The sequence below is a fragment of the Nomascus leucogenys genome, chromosome 23 (genome assembly GCF_006542625.1).
Source record: "Nomascus leucogenys isolate Asia chromosome 23, Asia_NLE_v1, whole genome shotgun sequence".
Classification (NCBI taxonomy): domain Eukaryota; kingdom Metazoa; phylum Chordata; class Mammalia; order Primates; family Hylobatidae; genus Nomascus; species Nomascus leucogenys.
Genome location: NC_044403.1, coordinates 19,815,668 through 19,843,218, shown reverse-complemented (window position 1 = coordinate 19,843,218; position 27,551 = coordinate 19,815,668). Strand labels below are relative to the sequence as shown.

Sequence of the window (27,551 nt, the reverse complement as noted above, 5' to 3'; positions counted from 1 at the left end):
CCAGGCGCTTTACATACTTCACCTCATCTAACCTTCACATAACCTGCATTTTACAGCAGAGCAAAAGCTGGCAGTCAAAAGTTGAAATGCCTTACCCAGAGTCACTTGGTGACAATTCCAGGATTCTGAACTCAAGTCCCTTTGACATCAGAGACCCAGCTTTTGACTCCCACAGGCTGCCTCTCTGGGGAGTGGTACTGGGGCTCCCATCTTTACTTCTGGATGTTGAATATTCAAGATCTAGGCTTGCTTTGGTGTAAAAGCCACAGCAGTACCAGCCCGGGATCCTGAGGGTGCCAGGGCTCAGCTGTCCTTGTAAGGCACTGCTTGGCACCCAGGAGAAAAAAAGAGACAAATCTCCCATGGTGGGAAAGGTAAAGAGAGACTCCACTGAATATCAACTTTGAGAGGGGAGGAGAACCTTACGAGAAATTTTAAGAAATCTTCACCCGATGGAGACTTAATCTCTGGCTGTGGCTAGAATTTGTTCTCAGGGCCTTAGACAAGAGTCAGAGTCCATTAGGGTGGACTGGGAGGTGGCTAACATAGTAGAGAATTATAAAGAAAGCCAGTATTCCTCTATCCCAATATTATCTGAATCACATTCATCCCTTCCTAAGTACTTGCATCCCCTGTCCCTGGGTGGTCACGTTGGCTCACCCGTGTCTGGGCCAGATAGCTGGGCTCCTACATTACTTGATTTCTACCACCTTAAAGACACCATCAATTCTGCCTTCTTCTTTAGACATTGCCCAAATCTCAGCTCCTGGTTTGTGTGAGCTCTTGGAGGACAGGCATTAAATTTGATTCCACAGCAAAGAGGCCCTGCCCTTGGCCACAAACCTTCATAAACATCCTATAAATGAATCCATGCAGCGGGTTAATCTTGAAAGACAAAAAAAGTCAAGATTGCAAGGAAAAGCTGTTCTCCAAAGTCTTCACCTTCTAGAGACAAGTAACCAGAGGAATATTTGCCAGGATGTGCCCTGGACACATGGTCCAGAGCAAGGGCTCTTAACCTGCCATTCATAGATGGGCTTCAGGGATCCTAAGTCCCCGAATAATACTTTGTGTGGAATTTGAGGCATTGGCACAAAAGTAGATTCTTCAGGGAAGAGGATCCAGAACATTCATTTTAGGAATTGCTGCTTAAATGTGTGGAATAAAGGTCAGGGTAAAGTGGGAAGGCAGCAAAGATGAAGCAGGTTTGGGGGTCAAGGAGGGCAGCATGGACTTCACAGGCTGTAAGCCAGGCTGTTTGTGTCAGCAGCGGTCCAAAGCTGACTCGCAGAACACCTCATTCCTCAGCAGGAGCTCAGCCTTCTTTGTTCAGACCTGAGAAGCAGGCACAGTACTTAACTGTTCCCACCTTTGTTGAGAATGTTAATATAGGTTGGGTCCAAGCTCCCCCAGGTGAGAACCACATAGCATCTTTGGCAGTGCCCTAGCTGGCAGCCACTGCCATCACTCCATTTTGAGCACCATCTATTTAACCCACCCCATTTTCCCTGTTTAGAAAGTAGAATCTCAGGATAAGCCAGATCTTAAACTTTTCTTACTGTTCCTTAATTACATATATCAGTTTCCTGCAGCCTGCCAAGACTGAAATTCTCACAGAGCCCAGATCTAATAGGATTTGTTCTTTAAAAAGTCATTTTGAGAGTTCCTAGCCCTGGTCTCTTTAAGGTAACTGACAGGTTTGATATTTTTTGCAACCTAGTATTTATGCTTATGAGTTTGTAATTTCTAGCCATCATCTCTTTTTTCAAAGAAGGTTATATGCTGGCTCTCAGAGATCTTTCCAGTCCTATGTGATTTTCCCAAATGGCAGCCTTTGGCCCTGCACTGGCCACTTCTTTGTTAAAGACATTTTAGAATCTGTCATGAAGACCTAGGGTTATTTATCATATTCTCCTTAATTAATGTTTTAAAATCCTCTCCAATTTTATATTGGTCTTGTGTTCCGTAACTCATGCTAGAATCCAGATTATACACCATACACACACACACACACACACACACACAAACACACACGTGTGTGATTATATGTTAGTTACCAGTTCTCAATTATATTTCTAAGAAATTAAAGATATACTTCTTGTTCTTAAGAAGATGGCTTTTACTGCTTTCCCTTTAATTTCTCATATAGCTAAAGTTTCTCATTTTTTATTTCCTAATCATCTTTTCTAAATATAAAAATGACATGCTTTATTGTGGAAATTTTGGAAAGTAAAGATAGAGAGGTAAAATGGTAATAATTCCATCGCTCCTAAAGTCTTAAATCTTTTGCATGATATGTCAATCTTCCTTCTCAGATTTCACAACCTTTACCGTTTCTGAAGATGCCTACCTGCCCGCTGAAGTGGCTTTCTTTTCAGAACAAGCCCTTTGTTTATCCGAGCAGGATTCTTCCAGACTTTCTCATCTAGGAGAGCAAGCTGATCTCCTAAACTATCTCAAGGCACCTGCAGAGGAGAAAGAGCCCCGGACATGAGATTCAGAAAAGCTGGGCTTGAATTCTAGCTTTTTCTTCCTCTTGACTGCATAATTTTGGGCAATCATTAAGCACTTTATATCACTAGAGTACTTTGTATCTCAATTTCCTCACCTTTAAAATAGGGATAATAGTTCATGCCCAGAATTCCTCCTGATGAGTTCTTGGGAAGATCAAATAATGTATGAGGAAGACAGTATATATGAGAAAGCTATTGATACACTCACTATCAAGCTTTAGAAATGTAAGTGATCGATGTTATTACATCTAATTTGGTTTGTCTTTGCCTCCGTCACCTTCCTTCATTGAAAACCTTCCTTTTCTTTCTCAAATTTTGGCTCGTTTTAGTTTTCCTTACAGTTTTTCATGTGTGATCAGTGCATGGTGACTTTGTCCTAGGCTCACTTGAACCTTTAAATCCTCAATTAATTGGTTTCCATTTGTATCTTCTGCATTTTTGTACTAAAAATTCATGTTCTCTAAATATTCTGGAAACATGGCACCTCGTGTCCAGATTGTCTTTTCTTGCCAGATGTAATTTGATGAGATACTCAAAGAAGTCAGACTTGATCTGGAAGCTTCTAATTCAGAAATGACTGCTGGCCATCTACATGGGACAACTAAGCATCACACTGCACCACCCAAACTAGCTCTGATTGGATACCTAGTGGGTTGGGAACAGGGGAAGTCACAGTAATTAATATTTATGCAATGCCTACTCTGTGACAAGTATTGTTCAAAGTGAAATAACTCACCTGATTCTCACAATAACTCTAAAAACCCAGAAACATTAATACTCCATTTGATGGATAGGGAATCTGATAGCACAGAGAAATAAAGACGTTTGCCCAATACATGAACAAGGGTCGGAACATAAACCCTGGCAGTATGACTCCTGAGTTCTTGCTCAGGAGAAAAACCACCGTTTTCTGCCTCTGCCACCATGTTACACTGCAGAAAGAAAGGTGGAGAAAAAGGTGGAGAAGACAGTAGTGGGGAAAATGTAAAAAACCCAAGATGACAGCAAGGAGCTGAGGAAGTAAAAGTGCTGCAAATACAACCCATTTCACCCTCTGCATAACTCAACAATTACATTAATTACATTCCTGTGCATTTCTGGAAGACTGTCTTGGCTGTGTCCTATAGCTAATGAGCCCATCAGAAGAAAGAGGTCCACAAATCATTCACAGAATTCCAGGTCTTAACCACCTTTTGAATCCTGCTGTGCACCCTTCTCTTTCTCTACTCTCTTCATTATGTAGAACCAGACACACAGTATGTTTCTTTTAAGTCTCTGAGCATCAAGTCAACCATAAACATTTACTACAAAGCTTAGAGCAAAGAGTTTAAGAGTGTGAACTTGAGCCAAAATGCCCGGTTCAAATCCTGGTTGTGCCATTTAAGCAAATCAAGCTTTTAACGTCTTCATGTCTTAGTATCCTCATCTGTGAAATGCAGATAAGTTTACATACCACTATGGGTGTTTGAAAGGGTTAAATTGGTCAGTTCATGGAAAGCACTAAGCACAGAACCTGTAGGTCCTCACAACAAAGTAGCAGCCATCTATTAAACATCTATGGTATGCCAGCATTCTGTTAGGCATACACCGGGACATGAGGGTGGATGCTGTTTCTCCCCTTGAGAAATTCACATCAGGAAGTGGGATGGATAGAGACATGACAGCAGTCCTTTCACATCCCAGGGCGGGCTATGGGAGCAGGAAGAGGGCAGTGATTCCAGTCTGTGGGTGACAGGAAGACCTGGAGCTGAGGATCCTTGAGCTGAAACTTGCAGGCATGAGGGGAGGTGGGGAGGGCACTGCAGTCAGAGCAAGAGGCATGAGCCAAGGCCTGGAGTGTAAATCAGCCTTTCACAGTATCCCTTGCCCCTGCCTGTGTCACCATCTCCATCTCTTCGCTTCTTGGATCATGTAAAGATAAAAGATAAGCCTGGAAAAAACAGTTTCACACATACAGCTAGAAAGATTAGTTTCGCTCTCCTTTCTGACAAGTATTTATCTAGTTTTCTCAATAAAATACTGTGAAAGAGAACCTGGGAAGGAGACATAGACCAAAGATTTAAAAACCGCAGGTCACAATGCTTAGGTGCCACTCTGCATTCAGAATGCTGCATACCTCACCACTCACGACATGTCTTGCCCATTAAATATTTTCCATTTTCTTGTTCACTGAGAGTGGATGTATTGAATTCAAGGCCACATCATACATTGAAAACTGGCTATTTGGAGCAGGATGCAGTTATTAATTATTATTTCATACAGCACATGCGTATATTACACTTATGGTTGAGGAGATTTTTTACATTTCCTCATTCAATCCACAAAATGACATCTTTACAGGGGTCAGCACGATAACTGGCTCCCATAAAGACCTCATTTGACAGATGAGGAAGTGAGTTCAGCAAGGTTGTATAGCTTGCCTGAGTCACACAGTGATGGCCAGGGTGGGGCCGAGGTGGGATCTGCTCAACAGGGCCAAAGACCAGTGGCTTTCTCCTCAATTCCACCTTGCTTCCAATTACTGAAAGGCCTTTTTAAAATACGCATGTGGTAAAGTTAAGGCACTCCATGTGGCACCAATATATATCCTCTTTCATAATGGAAAGAAAAGATATGGGGAATTTAACCTTTGTATTTTATATTTATTTTCTATAAAACTGCCCTCCGAGTTAATAGTTGATAGAGATATTTGAAACAAAACTAGCTCACTCATGTCCTTTTTGGAATTTCCTCTTTAACAGTGATGACCCCTGTTAATAGTAAAATCCAAGCACAAAGCAATACTTATGACTGCCATTCTCTTGCACTTAACCATTAGTCTCTATTCAAAGGAGTAGTTTGCAAATGGGTTAGAGAAAGAAATAGATACAAGAAAATGAAGAATCTTCAAAATGTCCAAGATTACATGATCAGAGAGAAGTAGGTTGTTCCTTCCCTCTTAGAGGAACCAGAGTCTTCAAGTTCAGAGGTGAAATATACTTACAGAATGGTAGGAGTAGGCAAAGATGATGATGCCCAGGCCTTAGCCATATGTGAAATGAATGAGAAGCTTATGGCCAGTACCATGAGTTTCTCATCCTTCATCCTCACTGAATTAAATTAAGGTCCAGAAATCAGCTATTTTGTAGGGATCCATTTTTCCAGTTTAAAACAACTTTGCCTTTTACCAACAGCAAAGCCCCAAGAGAAGGAAGGGATCTAGAAGAAAATCACTTTAGCTGAAGTTTCCAAGTACATGCTGTTTATGAGTTCCACTACATGCAACATAAACCTTTATCTTTTTTAACATGGAAGCAACTCTATATAATTTAAAGAGTCAGGGGTTAGAATCAGAAGATGTAAGTTGGAATCCTGGCTTGCTCCTTATAGCTGTGTAACATTCAGCTCCCTAATCCTCAGTTTATCTGAGAAACAGAAATAATGTCAGCCTTGTGGTGAGGATTAAGTGAATAATGTGCATTAATATAATCTAGAATATAATCAGTGTAATCTGGAATATAATTTTCAACAGAAATTTGTCTCAAGCAAAGGCAAGGCAATTCCTTATAGATAACTATATTTAGACTGACAGCAATAATTCTTAGCATTTTCATTCCACTTCTTATCTTTAAATGATACACAAATTCTGATTACATAATTCCAGGACCTTCTCACTCCTTTTCCTAATCTGTCTCAGTTGCGTAAATGCAGACTTATCAATAAACTAGATTGCCTGCAATGGTTACTGAAAGATCATTTATGAGTTTCAGTATCAAACTTGAATTTTATGTTGAAATCAAAGCAGCTTTGTAAATGGGCACATAATAAAAAGGAGAGGTTGAGAACGTAACTATGATCCCATTTATTCCAGACAGTCCAGGCTGGAGTGCAGTGGTGCGATCTCAGCTCACTGCAACCTCCACCTCCCAGATTCAAGCAATTCTCCTGCCTCAGCCTCCCGAGTAGCTGGGATTATAGGCAACTGCCACCATGCCCAGCTAATTTTTGTATTTATAATAGAGACGGGGTTTCACCGTCTTGGCCAGGCTGGTCTCGAACTCCTGACCTCTTGATCCACCCACCTCGGCCTCCCGAGGGAGAGTTCACTTCTAGTTGGGGAGATCAAGCAAGACTTCATGGTGGAGCCTGCCTTTGAGATGAGCCTTGAGGAGTGGACAATATTTACATGGAATTTGAAAGGAAGGGCAACAGCATAATTTGTGATGAGAGAGCGCTTTTTGAAGAAATGTCCATATTGAACACAATGTGAAAGGAAGCTCAAAGAACTGAGGCACTAAGGAATGAGTATATTTTCACTTCATCAGCCTAAAGCTGGCACTAAAGATACTTTCATCTATTCAACTCTAGTAAATCTCACCCAAAGCATTAAGAGGTGCTTGGAAGGCAAGGAAATGGAAACATAAAAGGTATAAACATGTCAGCTTTATCTTCAATGCACATTCATTTCCATCATCACCTTTACCAACAACCAACATTTTGTGAGCACTGACCATGTGCAGAGAGCACTCTGCTAACCACTGAGGACATAAAATGACAAAGACATAAATCTTGTCCTCACGGGAAAATAAATTAATAAATTTGATCACTTTAACAAATTTGATCACTTTTGAACAAAAGTGATTTATCTTCTACATGCAGGCTCTAAACACACACACACACACCCATCCAGTATTTCTTTCTTCAAAAATCCAAAGAGTAGCATTCTTCTACTCAGGAAAGATCTTTCGAATCTGAGCACCTATATTTGGCCAGGGTAGAATTTCTTCTGCAGTCCTTCTTCCTATGTGAACTGAAGGAAAAACCAGGATACAGATGTAAACAAAATCAAATACAAACTGAAATATTCTCCATTCCTCCTCAAGCTCAGAAACAATTCTGGAGCCTCTAACAAGGTGATGAGAGGAAGAACCACGAATCACAAAGACAGCAATTGTGGCTACACAGAGCTCACAGGTGAAACTGATGTATCTGCATAGTAACAAATTCCAGGGTGAAGGCTGCAGTAGCTCCATGATTTGGATGTTTTGCCTGTGTGGGGTCAGCCAGCAGATATTTGAAAAATTCAAATCAAGGAGAATGCGTCTTAGTTTTCTCCTAAATATTTAGTGCCTCACACCACCACACAGCCCACCAAACACCACTGAGTCCAAACCACACTCATACCCTTTCTATCTTCAATGGCTATTAGTAGCTGTCCAAAAGAGAAGTAGTGTTTTTACTCTTTTCTAGTTTGTCTTTTTAAAGACACGGATTCATAAATCTGGGTTTTTTCTTGCCTCTGTACATTTAGGTTCACATTTATTTTAAAACAGGGAAGGGAGTAAGCCAAAAAGGAAGGATGTGAGAAAACTATTAACCTAGCCAGCCTAATAATCAGTGATTAAAGTTACAGTCAGAGAAGAACGACATCTTGATGCCTCCTACCCTCTTCCTCCTCTGCGTGCCTTTATTATTCTACTTCAGGCACTGAGAGGGAGGGCAACAGGGCTAGTGAATTCCAACTAGCACTCAGATAATTGCACCATTCACACCCCTCACCAGTCAATCAGGGTCTGCTTAGCCAGCCCCATTTATTAATAGTTTTCCTACATTTACACTGTTACAAAGGACCGAAATGAGGTTTTCTCTCCGAAACAAGAAATGGGGCACCCTCAATAAAGACTAAGTGGAACAGAGGATGTTTGCAAAACCAAGAAACACTCGCCCTATTTTGCAGCCACACCTGTTTTAAGGGTGTCAGGAAAGCATTTTCCCTAAGTTTCCTAACTTTCAACACCAAGCCAGTGTTAGTGTTGAGAGAGCTTCCCTTAATTCAACCCCCAGTTCCACCCCTTGTGTGCAATCTGTAGACTAAGTACCGTCATATCCCAACAGCATTTTTTTTTAACTTCTGGCCCAGGGACCCTCCACTAATCATAGAACAGTTTAACAGTGACAAGGTCTTACCTTCATGTTAAAATGCTAGTATAACATAATGTTTAGAGCTAACAGGTGCCTTGTCAATCATCTCGCCCAGTCATTCTCAAATATGACTTCGCATTAGAATCCTACAGGGAAGTTTTTTAAATGACCATTGCCTGAATCCCTCCCTGAGAGATTTCAATTTAACTCTTTGGGGTAGGGTCTGAGCATGGGCATCATTCTTTTCTTTGTTGTTATTCTTGTTTAGTTTTTTGTATTTGTTTTTATTTAAGCTCTGTGGATGATTTTGTTATTGAAGTGGAGTTCAAAATCACTGCTTCAGACTATTGTCACTTTATGGAAATTAGAAAATTGAGGTCCAGAGTCAACGGTTTGTACATGGTCACAGAATAAAGCAACACAAGCAGAATTAAATATAAGCTTCTGACTCCTAAGACCACCACCTCCTAAGACCACCACCTCTTTCATTATCATATAGGCAGCTACTGGACAGCTTGGAAAAACCTAACATTTTTAAAGACCCATTACATATAAAGAAAGAACTCCGGACTCTGATGCTATGTGGATGAGCAAATGCACACCCACTGGCTGACTTAGGGCCATGCATTCCAAGGGGGCTTGTGGGGGCAGGGCAGGGGAGAGGAAAGTACTGAAGTGAGGGTCAGTGGACGTGGCTGACCACATTATGTGGCTTTAGGCCACGTGGCCAACCTTAGAACTATTTTCATAGTTTTTAAAGGGTTGTTGTCAAGGAGGACAGGTAACCTCCAAGGTGACTGTCAGCATTATTGCTCTATTATCCTGCACCACACACACAGACCACATGCATTATTGTCCCTAAATTGCACACATTTAATGCATTTAAGATTTTGGGGCCTACTATATTTGGTAGGTAAGTCACTGCACAAACATATCCATCCAAACACAAGTCTAATATGCACAGGTGCATGGGGTGTGTGTGGATTTGGATACATATCCAATATAGTAACTTCGAATCCAAAGGTACAAACTGCTGTGGCATCTGTGTGACCAGACTACGGCCCCTAGAAGGTGGTAGGATTAGTTAAGAATGTCGACCATTTTCACAGAGTACAATTAGCTATGGGAAAAAGAAGGACCGTCCTCATCTGAGCTTCAGGCTTCTTCTAAGACTCTCTTCTCCCTTCCTGAAACCATGTAGTGCTTTTATTCAGCCATTGTTTTTAAGTCCCCCCTCTTAAAAAGAAACAAGATCTGATTTCCTAAGAAATTCTATCCGGTTGAAGCCCTGAGTGGGTCTATATAAAGATTAATGGGAACCTTCAGCTTGACATTTCTTTCTAAAGAAAGAAATTTTCAGTCTGAGTGAGGCAGTGAGGAAAGACACAGAGGATGGCGTGTGGACGGCATAGTTTGCCATTGGTGAGTGGAGTGAGCAGTTCAGAGGGTTAATTCATTGAAACTTTAATTGTCTTAATCTAGGAAGCTCCTCTACTACAGACTTTCCGCTCCCCATCAAGCTGGGCTCCAAGGAGGGCCAAAGCCTGTAGCTTCTCTCTCCTTCCAGGTCTGCCATTCCCAGAGAGCTGGCCCTACTTCCCCTCTACTGCCTTCTCAGGGACCCTGGGCACAGCCGAATCACTGTGCCTCCCCTGCTCTGCCTCTCAAGTCCCGTTGGAATGCATGACTCTTAGGTCAGTCAATGGTGGGCATTTACTCACCCACACATCTTCAGATCCAGGGTACTCTCTTTATATGTAATGCATCTTTAATAAGTCAGCAGGCTGAGCTTAGGTTTCTTCTGCTAATGAAACAAATACAAACCACGACATACAAAGAATGGTGAAAGTGTAGATAAATGGTAAAAGGATAAGGAGCAGAAAAAGATACAAAATAAATTTAGGGAATCATCCATTTCAAGCCCATTTTCCCTTAGGCACCAATGCTATAGTTTAATCAAGAGGTGACTGAAGGTGTCTCCCCAACATCTCCACCCCTGGACATCCCCAGGAGTAAAAACCTCTAAAATATCAAGCCACTCTAAATAGACTACCAAGAAGCATTTTGTGAATCCCCTAGGAATAATGGGATCCCTCTTCATCCATCACTCCCTTTGCCATTACAGAAAGCAGCTGGTGTCTGAAGGGCATGGCAACTTTTTACCTAGCTACTCCAGAAACACATGGGCTAGGCTGGTCCTTCTTTCTGAGTAGCTTGTCCTGGGCTAGGATCCAGGTTTCCCTCTGGACACAAACCAACTAACAGCTGTCCCTTTCTTTGTAATGGCCATCAACAGAGTTAGCTGCAATCCAGTGGTCTAAGATGAAAACTGTATCATTTGCTCATTCTAGAGGCAAGCCTAATAAACAAGGCTAGGATTTCACTAACTATACAATCATGAAAGCAGAAATTAGAGCCTTTTCCTTCTTTTAAGATGACCCTGGCTTTATTCTCTAACCTTGTCATTTGTAATCTGAAATTCCTAATCAAAGAAGCAGCAAATTCCTGTGTTGTTCTTTTCCTTGAGTTAAGGGATGCAAGGAAGAGAGGGAGGCTTGCCTTTTACACCAACTTTCCTCTTCATATGCTTTCTGTCCTCCTAAAATGACCTGTCTTTCTGTATCCTACAAATCTCCTATGTTTTCCTTAAGACATAATTTAAATGTCGACCCCTCCATGAAGCCCTCCTCACTCTCCCGGATTTCTCTTCTTTTTAGATCTTACCTAAATCTATAACTATCTCTTTATACATGTCCACACCACTAGATCCTGGGCTACTGGAAGGTACAGACAGAGTTAATTCTTTTTCACAGCACAATGTTCTTAAATGTTGTTGAATAATTGAACAAAGCAAAAGACAAGAAAATAAATGAAGTTAAAAGAACAGAATAGGGTAAAAGAGACTAAGAGACATTAATAAAAAGATACACTAAAAAGCAGGAGGACATAAGAAGAAAAAAAAGAAAGAGAGGAATCAGTTATAAGAAGGACCAGAATAAGAGAGCACAGAATGAAAAGAGAGCAGGCAAAAGATGTGCAGAGGTGAAAGAGTGAAAGAAGAGAGGAGATGGGTGAACTTAAATTTACAGGTTTCTTTCTGATTTAAAAAACAAAACAAAACAAAACAAAAAAAAGAAGTGCTGGAATCCCAAAAGTAGAATAGAAGCACAACTGTCAATGTTCTGGTGCCAAGGCCACTAACCATGGTCTATAATTAAAAGCAGGGATGGTGTAGACCTGTGATGTGTGGTCCAGCAACTCTGGCGTCAACTGATAGCTCGTTAGAAATGCAAAATGTGGAGCCCCAGCCCAGGTTTACTGAATTAGAATATGCAGCTTCACAAAATCTCCAGATGATTTTAATATACGATAAAGTTAGAGAAGCACTGACGTAGATATTTAAAATCCACAGGTAACTCTGCATTTCACTCTAATCAATGGCGTGGTGTACAAAGCACTGGCGCTAAGAAGTTATACAACCTTAGGAAAATCACTTAATGTCCCTGGATCTCAGTTTTTTATTAAATGAGAAGTTCAGAGTAGATGCTTTCTAAAGTGTCACATAGCTCTGATATTCTTGATCTCATCTAACAGCATAATTTTAACCCTTCCTAAACCCAACAGAACAAACAGGTAGCATCGTCAACTAATTAATATCTCACTTCCTTTCTCTGTTCATTTATTTAACGTTTTCTGATAATCTATTATGGGCTAGTCACTACACTAAGTACAAATGATTCTAAGACGAATAAAACATCTCTCCCTGCCCTTGAGGAGTGCACAAACTTCTTAGGGAAACAGGGCATATAAACAAAATCAGGATAAACTAAGAAGCATGAGCACATGCTGGTGAAGACCAGAAAGGAAGGCAATTCCACAGCCTGGGGCAACCATGAAGAGTTTCACCAAGGGGACAAAGTAGACATGCATGAGGTCCCTTCTCTGCCAACCTCTGCGGAAAGTGCTAGGAAGTGAAAAGACCAAATATAAGGTGGAGAACATCAAGAAAACAACCAAAGGTTCATAAACATACCTTGCTGGGTTCACAATCCCCCAAAATGTTCACAGCACAATGGATTCTGTGTAATGGCCACAGGTACCATTAACAGCCGCAGGTGAACCTCAAAAACCCACCTTCTCTGAGCTATGCCTGCTCTTTCATCCCGACTACATTCTGTTTTTGCTTTGGCCTCCTTCTGGAAGATATCAATTCAACCACTAATCTACTCTCCCTGGAGACTTCTTCTTGTGGTTGCAAAGAGGAGATGCACTTTAATAAATGCGAACAATTCATTACACCAGTAACTCTTTTGATCTATATTTATTTACAATGAGAGACAATACCGGTATCCAATCATGTGCACAGGAGCAGCGACTGAAAATGTAGTTTACTGAAAGGAAGAAATTTCTAGAATTCCTAAGGATGGGATAGAATGGCACTGAGGAAAAGGAGGAGCTCATTTTCCCAGCTCAGCCACTTTTGACTCCAACAAAATACACAAGATGAGTGGTTTTGTCGGCCCCAGTCTTCAATATTAAAGACACAAGACTATCGTTTGAAACAACAGTTTTCCCATCTTTAGAATGATGAGTTCAACCCTGGCTTTTTTCTCTTGCTTAGCTTCTACATGCTGATTTGGGATTAGGATTTCTTCCCATACAATTTGTCCTTTCATCTGTCTCCTTTTATAGTCCACCAATATTATTTATAGCCCATAAATATTAACAATTTTTTTTTTACTTTCACCTGTTAGTAGTATACATGTCACCTTTGTTTTCAGATTCTTAAACGAAAATATAGAAAAAAAAGTCCTGCCCCCGGGGTTTATTGTATTCATGGAGAAACTGGAAGAATGTTTTACAAGGTAATATTGTGGCCAAGGGATGGATCAGCTCAGTCCTGTTTCTCCCAAACACCCCTCATTCCACCAGCCAATCTCAGTCCATTTGCCCACCTCCCAGGTGCCCCCTGCCTCTCCCCACACAAGGCTGGGTGCATGTACATGAAGGTCAAGGAAGACAGTCAAGATTCCAAAGCTATCTTTCTGGAGGTAAACCAAGAACACAAAATCAAGATTCCTGCTGTTCATCCCTTCTCCAGAGGAAGTCGCTCTTCTCAATCAGCCTTAAAGAAAAGCACTTGGTGCACAAAGTATTGAATAGAGGATTTTTTCTCTTTCCCCTCCTTTCCTGTCATTTCACCTTCTTATTGATTCTCTCTGCCTGCGTCCATCCCTGGCAAAAATTGCATATATACATTAGCAAAGCAAGGATCTTCAGACAGACAGGCTTCCTAGGGATGGAACCAATGAGAGAGGAAAAATTACACAATCCAGTGGTACTCCCGGCTCCTCTCCTCACATGTGACACCTAACTCTAAACTGCCACATCACTCTGTGTTCACAGATCCGCCATGCTCTGCCACACCTGAAACAGACATAGAAGATAACCATGTTGTTCTGCTTCTCTTGAAATCACCCACCTAATGTCCTTAACTGTGTCCTGGGAAGTCTTCATTTCCCATTATTATTATTTTTCTTAATTGCACATCGTGGAGGCTCCTCAATTGAAATTAAATTTGCTCTTCCTCCCACCAGCCGCCACCTTTCTTTCCCATGTCACCCACACTGTAAGGGTGGTGGCAGAAGGAGAAAAGACAAAATAGAACCCAGTCAGCTCTGCGCTGTGAGGGGAAAAAACGGGGCGAGAACAATGGCCCTGAGATGGTTCAGAGCACCACTGAGTCACAGCCTCAGAGAGACTGCCCGTGAGGATGGGGAACACCTGCTTCCTCATCGGGGTCTCCAAAATGGCTTTGGATGGTGAAAAGGCACAGACCACCTGTGGCGATTCCTCCTTGAATCTTAACAAGCCCTTTCCAGTTGGATTACCTCTCCTTTCCCTTTATAGCTTCCCCACCCACTTTTTCCTGTCTTCCTCAACTCCCTCCCCTTTCAACCTCGCCTAGTCTTAGGGACAACTAATGATAGCCTGGAACCTGGCTTCATCCATTGGCATTCAAGATAAATGAGGTAGCTGAGATCCTGTCAAACCACATCCTTGTCAACCCCATCACCAACAAACAAACATTCCAAAGGACCTACTGGGTGTAGAGTACTGGTGTGGCACTGGGGATGCAAAAGGGGCCCTGTGCCCCATCAATGACTTCCTCTCCTTGTCCATCTGTATGTATGAAAGCATTGCACATGGAGCTGCCTTTCTCACCCATAGCTCTTTTCTATTTTGAAGTCAAATTAAGAGTTCATCCTCCTACTTGGAGTGGAAGCAGATGGAGAATGAGCTCAGGTGTCTCTAAGGTGAGCACACACCAGATAACCTCAGCTATTTGTAGACATGGTGAGAACATGGTTCAAAGTGGCATCCCACCCTCTCACTCTGATTACACCATGGTCACAAAGCAGCATTTCAGCAGTAAAATTCAAAAGAATGAAACCTAGAGAAGGGGGATAGTGAATTTGGATTACATCTATCCTTTCTGGACAATGAAGAACTATCATCTACTGTCATGTTGAGCGACAAAGATCTTTCACCTCTTCCCCACATCCCTTTGGTATTTTGGATTATCAAAGAGTTGTTGTTTTAAAATGCCAGAAAAAAAAAATGTGTGTGTGTTGGGGGGGTGCTAATACTTTTAGGAAAAATAATGATGCTAATGATTCTGCTACATATTTTTGGAGATCTTTATCCCAACCTGATCCCTGCATTTAGACGCCTTCAGAGTTCAGGGACGTATGGTCAGTGGAGCAAGGAAAGGAGCAGCCCACTCACCATCATGGCCCTCCAACCCATGAATGATCTGATTTTCTCAAGAGTTGCCTTGGATTGCATGAGTGACTAGCTGAAGAGTCATTAGCTAAGTCTTTTCCATTTCTCCTGCTATTTCTCTTCTCAAGTACATTAAAATACTGCCTAATCACATTTCACATATTGTAAAAATTGATGAAAGGGAAAATGTTAAAGTATTAATTCCATTCTTGAGGGTACAAGACTAACACATGCAAACAGCACATCTCTTTGTTTAACACAAAGACTCACGTGTCGAATTCTGCACCCCTTCCACATGCACAGCATTTTAGAACTCTGCAAGATAGCCATTTTGCAAGAGTGTGGAAGTAACAGTTTGCTTGGAGGATGTGTGGGTATAAATAGATGTGTAGACAGAAGGAGAAATTTACAGCTCAAAAATAATAGCACAGGAAAAAATACAAATTAAAAGCAGAATATTGACAGAATTCCTCCTTTCCGAGCTTAAGATTTAAGTCCTTTAACCTGCAGCATCCTTCAATTCCAGGTGTTCTGAGACCAGCCGATCCCCACCTAGACCTACCCCTCTGCAATAGGCCTCCTGGGATCTCTGGGCCCAGTGTCAACCCTTTAGACAGCAAGTGGATTTCAGGGCAACAATCACAGTAATCTCAGTCATTATTTTTATCTGTTTTAAAGGGCATGGAAAGGCTGCCTAGGAAGGTAAAGACAGGAGACAGGGAGAGAGGCATGAAGGTGACAAGGGGAATAAAGCCAACCTGAAAAAAAAGGGGGGATTTCTAGATTCCCAGAAAAATCAGAGCTTTAGTTCTGGGTGAATAAAATGCTATTTAACTGGAAAATCACACAGGTCTCCTGGCTGGCTATGTCTATAGATACAGATATAGATACATTCCCCTGATGCCATCCAACATCTTTTGTGCTTACATATATCCACCCCCACTGCCCCCAAAAGCCCAAAACCTGTTTGATGAGAGAAGAAAAAGAAAAAACATGAGAGATTTCCTTCTTTGTAATAAGCCTTTTTCCCAAAACAGCATTATTTTCATATCTTGTGACCTTTTCTTCCAAAAGGATCCACTTGAGGGACTCGAAGAGATAGGTAAAAGGAGGAATCCCTACCCCAGGTGAGGAAAAAATAAAATAGAATTTGCCCTACCTTGGTTTGTAGAAGCCAAACCTCTAGACGGACAGATTAAGGGAGTGAGCATGTTGGGAATGTCCAGTCCCTTCTTCTCGCTTGCATATCCACATAAGAAAGACGAAGGATAAATGAACGGAAGATAATTTAAAATCCAATTTAGCGTAAATTTTGTTTTAATCTTGTGTCTTGAAGAGATGCAAATTCAAAAAAAAAAGATTTAATTCAAAGGTAATTCAGGGTATGGAGAGCAGCTCACAATGCAGAATCCAGAGTAATTATTCCGTGTGCATGTGAGGTTAGTGGCTGGAATAGATTTTTAACGCTTCTTCTGGCAATTACGGTTTTTGGTTTTTGGAGCGTTAGTGGAGGAGGCTCTGTGTGGAGAAGCTGGGGGCCGGCTCCGTCCCTCGGTGGAGCATGGTCATTCCCAAAGCGTCCCCTTCCTAAGGGGGAAAAAGAGGCGGTCAGGGCTTGATTCGCGTGTCCCCCGGAGGGTGAGAAAAATGCATTCCGAAAAAGATATCAATTCGTTTTAAGGAAAGGGGGGAGGAAACCCCGCATTTCCCACAGAGTGCACACGAGAGGAATTGAAAACAGCTGGTACCGGTCTATAAATAATTCAGAAAAGGTCTGGCTATACCATTCCTGGGACAGGCACGGATGAGAGGTGGGAAAGCCAACCTGAATGGAAGAGGAGAGAGGGAGGGAGCGAGCGAAGGAGGGAAGTGGGAAGGAAGGAGGAAGGGAGGGAGAAGCGGCACCATACAGCAACACACACTCACACACACGCAGAAACACAATTCCCACTTAACTCGCCAGCGAGTGCGGCCCCCAGCCCCATCTGCATTGCTGCTGACATGTCTGTCTCGCTCTCCCCATCGCCTCCAGCAGCAGCGCCGCCTCCCACCCCGGGCTTGTGCTGAATGGGTTTTGATTGTGCACGGGGTGCACACTGGGCATTTCTTGGAAGGGGCACACTGACACGCGCGCACACACGCCCCCGATGCGCACGCGCCCCGCGCGCACTCACACTCACCCCCGCGCACACTCACCCCCGCGCACACTCACGCTGCCGCCGCGCTGAGGTGCAGCGCACGGGGCTTCACCTGCAACGTGTCGATTGGACGGATGGGCTCGGCGCGTGGGTCCGGCCCGGGGCGCCGCTGCCCTGCCCCTCTGCTAGGTGAGGGGATGAAACCCCCCAAAAGACCAGAGACAGCCCTACCCAGTCACAGCACCCCCTCCCCCACACACACACAAAAAACCTTTAAAAAAGCCACGTCCAAATTAGCAAGTGCCGGGTTCTGCTGGATTTTAGAGCTTTACCTCATGCCAGATTGGTTCACGATTTTCACAGCTTCGACCCTTTATCTGCCTGACACCCCCAAACCTCTACATTGAAAGGAGAGACTCCAAAGCCCATCTTTACGTACCGGCTCCGAGCGCCTCCGCGGTTGCAGTCTGCGGAGAGGGGTGGCCGGTGGCTGGGAATGGAGGGTTTTCCTTTCCTGCAAAGCAGGATTAATGATCCGTCTCGGGGGTTTTGAAGTTCACGACTCTTTTTTGCAAGGCAAAAGGATATGCATTCAGACGCCAGCACTTCTGGATAGTGGTGATCAAGAATCACCCTTGACGAGCACTCTCGATAGAGCGAAGCCCCGAGATTTCCTAGAGGTGAAGAAGCCGGAGGAAGTGGTTTTTGAAAGGGGGTGGGGGGAACCTTCCTTTCTCAAAAAGAGGTGGGGGGTGGAGAGGCAGGAGCCCAGATTCCAGTTGGTGAGGATCAGAGCCGGGGGAAGGGAAGCGGGCGGGGGCAGGCTGTGCAAGTCAACCGCGCGGCAGCCGGAGAGGGAGAGCAGGAGGGGAGGAGGGGAGCGTCAGAAAAATGGGTATTAATCACTGGGGACGGGGGGAGGTGCGGGGAGCGCAGGTTGCCTGGTCTGGATTTGGGTCTCACACTCAAAAACGTGCCGCGCACACACACACAGACACACACACCACCCCCCCTACCTCTCACACCCTGACTCCGGGGGGAGGAGAAACCCACGAAGCTGGGGAAGATGCTGCTTCTGCTCCCAGGGGCGGGTGTGAGAGCGCGTGTCCTCTTTCTCCACACCCCCCACCCCACCCCACCCCCAAGCCCCTGCACCCCCTCACTCCTCTTGCTAAGACTGGCGGAGGCAGCTTCCCACGTCATGTGCTGGGGAAGTGGGGTAGGAAGGGGGACGGAAGGGGAAGAAGCTTAGTCCGAGTCCGTGGCGCCTCCTCCCGGCCGCAGCGGGGAACAGCACCGAGGGAGAGCGGCTGAGGGGCGAGGGGAGCTAGACAGTGCCCCCCGTGGGCGGCCGCGCGGGCTGCGGAAAGCATCTCCTAGGCGGAGCTGTAGTTCGAAATTGAAGACCCTTGCTGTATTTTCCATAAATCAGCCTGTGCTTCCTACGAGCATTCTGCGTGTCGGACGCAGTCTGGGGCCGGGTTCTTTCTTGCCTTCAAGGAGCTTAAGATCTATCTGAGCACACGAGGCTGACGCCTAACACAATAGAAAACAAAGCAAAGCAGATGTCATTCGTGGCTAAATTGTATAGTATAGACCATACGCGTGCTTTTCTGGCTGCTAGTGAAGGCGTGAGGAGTTTGACATTTTTTATTAAAGTGGATCCTGTTATTTAAATGCCTTGAGAAGAGAAGATGATGAGGCCGGTGAATAATCCCTAAAGGAAACTGGATTTCCTGGCATTTATAAACCCACCCTCTTTGAAAAGGCAAACATCCATTCATTTCTCTTCCTATTGAACTCTTTTATATTTTAATAGCCCTTATCACCACCGGTAGTATTGTTTACTTTTAACATTAATATTATTGTATATGCATCATTTTCATTCTCATCCACTGTCTTTTCAAATATCTAGAATACTACAATGGTGGAACATTTTCGTATTGGTTATATCATGGGCTTCTCACCAGCATTCCTGAGAAGTGGCCATACAAACGCACAGGAGAGAAGGCTGTGTGAAGTGGATATATCTAGTGGCTTGGAACTTTAGTCTGTAGAAGCCATCGGATGTATTTTTGCTGTCCTGTAGACCAGACTACTCATATTTCTGAACTACAGTAATTCTTCCGTGTTTCCTGGTTTCTCTCAGGCTTACTTTTTGAATCTAACATATTTAATACACACGAACACATAAGCATTGTGTGCAAACACAAATAGAGTGTGTTCACATGCAAATTATTCCTTCTCAGTAATGGTTTTCTATTTTTCTAAGAGTTAGAGCTGATCTTTCACTACTCTGGGGAAGTGTCGAAGCACCCCAGAGTTGCTGTGCCCTCTTGGTACACAACAGCTAATCCAAGCCCCTCTAATAAGTTGTCTCCAGGTTTTGAAGTTCACCTGCCTATGGGCAGGTTTGCAGTTGTTAGAACACCGATTCCAAGAGGAGTATAGAATGCAGAAAGCAAGAACCTAATAGAGATTTTCTGAAACACTCTTCCCTGAATTTTCCGGGAAAAATTACCTTTACCTGGTCCATTACCTTCAGAATAACGTCCAAGCTCACTCAAGGATCTTCATGGGTTGACCTTGAATTTACTTTTTAAATTTTTATATTTTTTATTTCTGGCTCATAGCCCACGTTCCCCTTCCTATCCTCAGTCCCTTCACCAAAATTATACTATTCTCTATTTTCTTTCCTTTTCCTCCCTACCTGAACCCTGTTGCAATTCCATTTCACCCTGTTCACTTTTCCAAGTGTACAGGGAAAAATGAACACTCATACTTCCTCCACCTAATTGAGTCCACACTCCTCTTCAGTTTCTAGCTCAAGTCCCACCTCCTCTGGGGATATTTTTCAGTCAACCAAGCCTGAATTGATTTCTGTAAAAATTGCAAGGATTTTAAAATAAGAGATGACACCTCACCACCATCCCCTCCACTTTCATTTTCTGTATTCAGCAATGTATGGAAGAGTTTGCTTGATCAGTTATCAAACTGACTGGGTGATAACTTCTTGCATTCATTAACCAGGTACTGGCCCACTATAGGGAAAAATATTACCTCTGTAGCTATTCATGTTGAACCATGTGAGACCATTGATATTCAATCATATGAAATTGCCAATCATATGAAATAACCATTATTGACATATAATAAAAAGGCAATTTCATAAAGTTAAACTTAAAATTGTATTCTGGTATCAATTTCCTGTCTTCCTAACTGGCTGTTTAGCTCCCTAAGGGGATAGACCATAACCTAAGTCATCCATATATTCCCAGTACCTGGCTCAATTCCAGACATGCAGTAGAGGTTCAATAAATATTTTTTATGACTATTTGAAGCCACTTTATCAAGCACTTTTTCTGGTTCTGAAATAGCTAATTCTAGGGACCACACAGATTGTGAAGTGGAAAGTAATATCCCTTGCCCATGGCATTCATTGCCCATTGACTACTCAATGGAACCAAGATTCGTCTCCTTTTTTTCTGGCTCCTTGTCACTCACTTGCTCTTCTCACTAATAACCTTTGCCTTCATGGACCATAAGCCTCTCAGTAAAACTATTTCAGCCAGGCACGGTGGCTCACACCCATAATCCCAGCACTTTGGGGGGCCAAGGCGGGTGGATCACCTGAGGTCGGCAGTTCAAGACCAGCCTGACCAACATGGAGAAACTCCATCTTTATTAAAAATACAAAATTAGCCAGGCGTGGTGGCACATGCCTGTAATCCCAGCTACTTGGGAGGCTGAGGCAAGAGAATCGCTTGAACCCGGGAGGCAGAGGCTGCGGTGAGCTGAGATCATGCCATTGCACTCCAGCTCTCCAACAAAAGCGAAACTCCGTCTCAAAAAAATAAAATAAAACTATTTCAAGGACCACCCAGATTCATGAAATTTGAAACACCATTTCTTAGTGTTACAAATATATATTTCCTAACTCTTAGTCCAGCAACACAGAAAACAATATTCTAATGAGACAAAATGTTGCATCATATTTCACAGCATTGCTTATTGAGGAGAAGCTCTTGCTTGAGGCTGCTAATGACACTTTTGGAGGTATTCTGCCAACTCAACCCAAAGAGAGGTTCCCAGAAGATGCAAACACTCTTTTTCATGGCCCAATCAGCAAACGCAAAGCCTGTGCCTTGCCTGGCCAACAACAACAAAAAAAGTATGTTTATCTGGCAACATCTTTCAGATCAAACACTGGTACCAAAGGGTGGAGCCTGAAGTTTATACAATTTGGAGTCCCTCTTTAAGAGAAAGAATAAAAAATTAATTGCAAAAGTGAATATCCACTTAGAAAATAAATCACAACTTAAAAATTCTTTAATAGTTATAAACACCACAAAAGTTAAAAATTTAAATAATAATCTTTTGTTAACTGCATATTTCTGTAATATTTGTTTTTGTATTTTTTTTTACCACATTCTCTTTGAGCACCTCTTCACATTGTGATTTAAAGTATAATTTTCTATGAAGATACTAGAATCAAAAAAAATAATCTGGGATCCAGTTTATTCTTCAAAATAACTGAAAATTGTTTTTTATTATAGATAATTTAGAAAAATTTCCTATTTATTGGTATTAGTACAGTTTACACCTTTAAGGGTTGTTGTCAAATTTAGGAAGACATTTATCAAATTTCTCTGATATATAAGCTCTAAGGTTACAAGGATTTCAAGTTTTCTTGTACAGTGACTAATCTTAAATATCTCTTGAATTGATAACATTCATTAACTAGTTTGTAATTTATTATAAGTTTTATACTGTCTTCATCAACGACAGCATTTTGTCTCGAACGAGCCAAAAATATAAATATTTCCCCAATATGTTCATGTGATTCACTTCTCTTCATTAATTTGATTGTCAAACATTCCCAGGGGTCTATTCATTACCTCTGTTTAAAATTTCCATTTTCATCTTAAAGAATTAGTTTAGGTATGACTTGGGAAATGCAACATTACGTGGTCTTGGGAAATGCAACATTTGGGTAGGAAAACAAAAATGCCTGTCCTCACCTAGGTCCCTGGGCACAGGCACAGGGTTGGAGCCCTAGCCAGGGACCACGCCCTTCCCTTCCCAGCACTTCCCTGCCCCCCTTTGGTATCATTACAGGCTTGAGCAGCTTCCAAAGGATAAACATTACACTTAGATTCTTTAAAGAAAATTCTAACTTGTCATATATGTTTAAAACACTCCATTTGAGAGACAAATCTGAAGGAGAAAAAAATGTTACAAAATACCAAAGTGGTCAGAAACTTTGAGGTAAGGGAGAGGCAGCTTTTTCTTGAACTAGAATACCAGGATGACCCACAGAACACATATCCTGTGACACCTTTGTGTCACACCTGGAAACCTTTTCTTCCTTTGGAACAGTGAGCAATAACTTAACTCTGTGGAGAACTGATTGCAAGGTGTAGAGATATATCTCACTAAGCCTAAATGAACATGTTTCCAATTCAACTTTCCCTTAGCTTCATCCCAAAAATGGTCACCACCACTCCAATGACACCCAATGTGAGGGGAAATCTGACAGGGAAAGTTGGAATGGAAAGAGCAATTTTAAATGATTGCAATTAAGGCCTGGCACGGTGGCTCACACCTGTAATCCCAGCACTTTGGGAGGCCGAGGTGGGTGGATCACTTGAGGTCAGAAGTTCGAGACCAGCCTGGCCAACAGGGCAAAATCTCGTCTCTACTAAAAATACAAAAACTAGCCAAGCGTGGTGGAACACGCCTATAATTACAGCTATTCGGGAGGCTGAAGTAGGAGAATCATTTGAACCCGATAGGTGGAGGTTGCAGTGAGCTGACATCCTGCCACTGCACTTCAGCCTGGGTGACAAAGAGGCAATTATAAAATAATAATAATAATAATAGGTTACAATTAAAATATACCACTTTTGCAAATTTCACCAAAACATTTGGGCACATTTTAGGGCTTCTCCCAAGACCTTAGAAAGGGCCCAAGTGAGAGTCTATGAATCCGAAGCTGTATTAGTTTCAAAGTCAGTCTGCCTCTCAGTTCATTACCTAATGTAAAACAGGCTTGCTGGTTTCTAAATAAAATATTTGAATGATTTTTACCTTTGAAAAGGTAATCATTAAAGGCTCAGTTGACAACACGCATATTAATGTTTTCTGCTTAATCCAATCCATCTTTTTTGCTTGCAATTCCTGGAGTGTACGGGAAACACAGGCAGAGCATTCAATTTTAATAACTTGCAAAAGCATACCAAGCTCCTGCCTCTACCATCATTACTCTTTGAAAAGAATCTCTAATTTGTTCTTATCATAATAATATTAATTATTCAACTCAGATGGTCTTTTTCAAAAGGAGGGTTAAACAACCCTCATCCCCTTGTCTGAAGACCTACTTATCCTCCAACAATGAAAAAATTATTCATTATGCAGGGCATTTTATTGAGCCTGTTGTATACACTGTAACAATACACTTCTAGACATTTACATTGTGTTCTGATGGAAACATTTCTTCAATACTAATCTAAATCTGCCTTTTTTTTTTTTTTTTTTTTGAGACAGAGTCTTGCTCTGTTGCCAGGCTGGAGTGCAGTGGCATGATCTCAGCTCACTGCAACCCCACCTCCTGGGTTCAAGTGATTCTCCTGCCTCAGCCTCCCAAGTAGCTGGGACTACAGGCACGCACCACCATGCCTGGCTAATTTTTGTATTTTTAGTAGAGACGGGGTTTCACCATATTGGCCAGGCTGGTCTCGAACTCCTGACCTCGTGATCCACCTGCTTTATCCTCTCAAAGTGCTGGGATTACAGGCATGAGCCACCGCACCTGACCCTTAAATCTGCCCTTTTCTTTTGGAAATTAATCAAAGGGACAGGATGGGAGGAGAGAGAGAAAGGAGGAATGAATAAGACTTCCAGAGAGAAGAATGAGCCTAGAAAGGAGGAAATATAGGATGCGATGTGATAGTAAGCTTTCTCTGTACTAAAGGAAAGGGAGAATTTACTTGTTATTTCTAGGATCACTCATACCCTGAATGGAAATAACCCCCTATTAGGCACAGGTACAGTTGGCACTGTCTTATTAATTGTATTTTTCCCTTTCAACATAGCAAAGATACAACAACACCGGATCTGACCCAGCTGTTTTTTAAAAAGAATTCTTTAGAATCTTAATTTTTCTATCCGAATAGGTCTTCTCCCCTCTTTTTTTTTTTCTCCTGGAAACACCTTGGAAAAAAACTGTCTCCAGCCTCACCATTATTCATGCAGAGAAGACATATATTCTTCTTTTGTTTTGCTTTCATTATTTGAGTTTCTCAAAAAATGTACGCTAATTTCTTTTACTATGGACAATATGAACGAGAGACCCAATCTCTATCTCAAGGCATTTTGGAACATCTTCTTCCCAGAGGCAGTCGGATAGTGATGTAAACGAGGAAACAAAGTGGAAATAAATGTTACAGCTCTCCTTTCGCTAGTTCCCTTTTCCCTTGTCACTTCATCCTTTCTCTGATTTTTTAAAGGCTTTTTTGTGAGCCATGTATCCAGCGCTCCAATATTCTTTTTCCATGTAATATCTGTCTCCTTTCCTGTGGGCCTTTCCTCCTGGAACAGTTCCTGTTATCACCCCCAGGGAAATACCACTTCTTTTTCCTACCCCCCTTCAGAGGGTCCTTTTACCTTCTAGAGTAGCTTTTATTGATAATGATTTCTGCCCCCTTCTAGAAAAGACATGTACCCCTCCCTCACTCCTGGCACCCTGCACCCTTCCCCACTGACAGCCAAGAGAACTTCTGTGGAGCCCAAGTAAAGGAAATGAGAACAAAACTGCTTAAAAATCTGCCCAAGTTGAGGGAAAAGAGGAGACCACTGGGAGACCTTGACAATCTGTTGAGAGAACGTGGAGTAACATGGGTGTGTGACATTCACGTCTGGAGGCAGGAGTCTCACAAAATAAATGTGAAATTAATATTAAATTGTGTGAATTAGGGTGGATTTCATTAGGGCACACACACACACATATACACACACACCTCTAGTGCTTTTGGAGAATTCTGAGGTCCCCCCCTGAGGTGGTGGGGGATTTTCCTCCCATGTCCCGAATTCACACGATCAACCCTGGCCACGTACCCTGGGAGGTGGGTACTATAAGCGCCACAAGGGCAGGGGCCTGGCCTATTTTGTTCACTGCTGCATTCCCAACACCTAGAGCAGTGTCTCAATGAATCAGTGAATGAATGACTTGTAAGAGGACCTGAAGAATGAGGTCAGTAAGTATTTCTGGAAGGATTTTCTATGCCTCTATAATAGCTGCATTATGATGACCCTACCTGAACTTCTCAACAGGCTCCACAGTAACAGATTTAGTTCAAATTCTCCCTTGACACACTGGTTCCTTCACTGTCTGGTCCCAACTTACCTCTCCTCTGTAGCTCTTTATAAAATGCATTCATTTATAGTTTTGTTTTCAAATTGATGTTTATTTTATTTTCAATTTATATTTTAGTTTTATCAAAACTATGTAAGTAAAGAGTTTAAAATAATTGAATAGTTTAACAGCAGTCCCCTTATCCCCTCAGCACCACAATTTTTCACTCCCTAAAGGCCCCTTTCTGCCTTTTTCATTGAAATTTTTGGCATTTACTCTCACAACTCAACATGGCACACTTACATTATTACTTCTTCTTTTTTTGGTCCACTCATTATCAATTGATATCCCACTGTGGAAGATAAGGGTTTGCCTCTCTTTCCCCAAAAACAAAAACAAAAAAACCTCTAATGAGCCACACACATGCACTCTTCCTAGTCCTATCCCCATATCTTTCAATATACATATATCATAATTTTATTTAAATCAATATTCATAGTTAACAGTTGTTCCATAAATGTTCTTTATCACATATTAGATTTGGTTATTTGTCTCTTTAGTCTCCTTTAATCTAGAATAGTTCCTTCACCTTATTTTGTCTTCCATGACATTGACATTTTTGGATAGTCAGAGCCCGTAATCTTACAGAATATTTCATATTCTAAATGTGTCTGTGTGTTTTTCCTCATGAATAGATGAAGGATGAGCATTTTTTGGCAAGGTGTTATTGCACACTTCTCTGGCACGTCATACGAGAAGGCCTGGAATGCCAGTTTGTCCCATTACTGATGATTCCAAATTTGATCACAGATTTGGGAGTGTCTAAGGGAACTCTCAATATGAAAGTACATTTCCCTTTTTGTAATTAATAGGTAATCTGTTGATGATAATTTGAGACCACACTCCCATGTCCCTGTTTCCTAATAACTTAAGGACAAAGAGAATTGAAATAAAATATTAAGTGACAGTATGTCTGTTGTTGATAGTGGTATTAGTGCAGTAATTATTAGCAGAGCTAGAAAATTATATATATATATATAGTCTAAAGAAAAGAAGTCAGTATGTAAAAAGAGAAGCAGGTAATAAAATACAGAGCTATGTAACACTTATAATAAAGATAGAAGTAGAATTCTAATACCTCTAAATATTCATTCCAACAAAAGTGTGGAAACTGCTTTATTGTCCTCAATCCTTCATTTCTTCATATAACCACAACCTTTGCCATGCAACACTGCAGTGGCCCCCGGATAATGGAAGGGGCATACCTCCCTACACTTTGAGTTTAGATTGAGCAGTATGACTTGATTAAACCAACCAAATGAAGTAGAATTGGTGGAGTGCCAGTTCCACATCCAGGTCGCAAAATGCCTGCATTGTTCTGCTTCAGCACTCACACCTCTGCCACTGCCATGAAAAGAGCATGTCCAGGGCAGCCTGTTTGTCCTAGGAGGAAAAGGGGCCATGCAGCGCAAACCTGAGTCACCCTAGCTGAGCCCAGACCATTTTCAGCCAACCTATAGATATACAAGAATAAATACTTGGTGTTATAAGCCATTGAGTTTCAGTGTGATCTGTTGCGCAGCAGTTTTATCACACTACCTAACAGATACACAGAAGGATGACGGAAATCTTGCATCTCGAAGGATGTGGTATCAGTTCTGGACTTAGAAGCAGACTTTTGATAGGGAGAGAAGGAGTTAGACCATTCCAAGCTGAAGGAGGGGGCACGAACAGAAGTTCAGAGGGACTTTCAAGTAATAGTAAGAGATAGCGCAAATGTGGAAGGGTATTGGAGCACATTCTAGAGTCTATGGAATTTTATACTAAGTAATCTATGCTTATTTTATACTATAGGGTTCT

General features: G+C 42.1%; 1 protein-coding gene across 2 annotated transcripts in view; it reads right to left on the bottom strand.

The window, feature by feature from the left end:
- GRIN2B (glutamate ionotropic receptor NMDA type subunit 2B) overlaps positions 1–18,443 on the bottom strand; it is a 429,125-nt gene extending 410,682 nt beyond the window's left edge. The window contains exons 1-3 of one of the 2 annotated variants that reach the window (XM_030804327.1): positions 18,355–18,443; positions 17,778–18,012; positions 16,360–16,787 (exon numbers count right to left, since the gene is read on the bottom strand). The gene's annotated coding sequence lies outside the window, so the exon portion shown is untranslated. Of the gene's footprint in view, positions 1–16,359; positions 16,788–17,777; positions 18,228–18,354 lie in introns of those variants that run through there. The other variant, XM_003265527.4, reaches the window with a different exon arrangement.
- Between the last annotated feature and the right edge of the window lie 9,108 nt (positions 18,444–27,551).